General features: G+C 43.9%; 1 non-coding gene across 1 annotated transcript; it reads right to left on the bottom strand.

Annotated features, from left to right (window-relative positions):
* Positions 1 to 487: 487 nt before the first annotated feature.
* Positions 488 to 562, bottom strand: Trnas-uga (transfer RNA serine (anticodon UGA)). The gene has a single exon. It is a non-coding gene; the product is annotated as a tRNA-Ser (tRNA).
* Between the last annotated feature and the right edge of the window lie 799 nt (positions 563 to 1,361).

Here is a 1,361-nt window from a genome sequence, read left to right on the forward strand (position 1 = left end):
AGTTTCCTTATTTTAATGTTTGTTTTCTAAATTTCTTTGTTTACACACGAACTATAAATCAGATCCTGCCTATGAGTAGGTGTGGCAACTACTGTGTTTCTGCATTTATTAGCTTGAAAAAAATTCTGTAGCATTTTCATGCAAACCTCTGCTTCATTTTTTGCCACATCGCTTGAACCCATTATACAGACGATAAAGTCATTTTCTTGCAATAATTTTGTCTGAGAGTTAATGTCTACAACATTTATACATCCTGCTCCCGGTTTCACTACACTAGACACTGCTATGTCGCGATTTTTCTCACGGAGCATGCTGGATAGATTCCTGCCATGACTGTCTGTTAGTAATAGTACATTACTCTTTTTCCCTGATGACCTGTGTTTGTTGTTGACATTATTTGAAAAAACGCTATTAATTGTCAGTTCACTGACTTTTTCAAGTTCACGATCATTTGGAGAGTGGAAACTTCCTGGCAGATTAAAACTGTGTGCCCGACCGAGACTCGAACTCGGGACCTTTGCCTTTCATGGGCAAGTGCTCTACCAACTGAGCTACCGAAGCACGACTCACGCCCGGTACTCACAGCTTTACTTCTGCCAGTATCCGTCTCCTACCTTCCAAACTTTACAGAAGCTCTCCTGCGAACCATGCAGAACTAGCACTCCTGAAAGAAAGGATATTGCGGAGACATGGCTTAGCCACAGCCTGGGGGATGTTTCCAGAATGAGATTTTCACTCTGCAGCGGAGCGTGCGCTGATATGAAACTTCCTGGCAGATTAAAACTGTGTGCCCTACCGAGACTCGAACTCGGGACCTTTGCCTTTCGCGGGCAAGTGCTCTACCAACTGAGCTACCGAAGCACGACTCACACCCGCTACTCACAGCTTTACTTCTGCCAGTATCCGTCTCCTACCTTCCAAACTTTACAGAAGCTCTTCTGCGAAACATGCAGAACGAAGGAGAGATGGATACTGGCAGAAGTAAAGCTGTGAGTACCGGGCGTGAGTCGTGCTTCGGTAGCTCAGTTGGTAGAGCACTTGCCCGCGATAGGCAAAGGTCCCGAGTTCGAGTCTCGGTCGGGCACACAGTTTTAATCTGCCAGGAAGTTTCATATCAGCACACACTCCGCTGCAGAGTGAAAATCTCATTCTGATTTGGAGAGTTGTTATCACAGTCACTTGTTTGCAAAACATGATATTTGTTTTTTCCCAAAATGTGACTGTTTTAGCAAACTTTGTTGTTCTTTTTGTAGTTGGAACACTATTTTTGTACGGCACTTTTACCCACTCAGATGATATATTACTTTTGTCTTGCATCACTTCACTTAGTGTTGGCTTCGATCGCAGATCCCGATTTTCTT

This window comes from Schistocerca gregaria, chromosome 2 (genome assembly GCF_023897955.1).
Source record: "Schistocerca gregaria isolate iqSchGreg1 chromosome 2, iqSchGreg1.2, whole genome shotgun sequence".
Taxonomy (NCBI): Eukaryota; Metazoa; Arthropoda; class Insecta; order Orthoptera; family Acrididae; genus Schistocerca; species Schistocerca gregaria.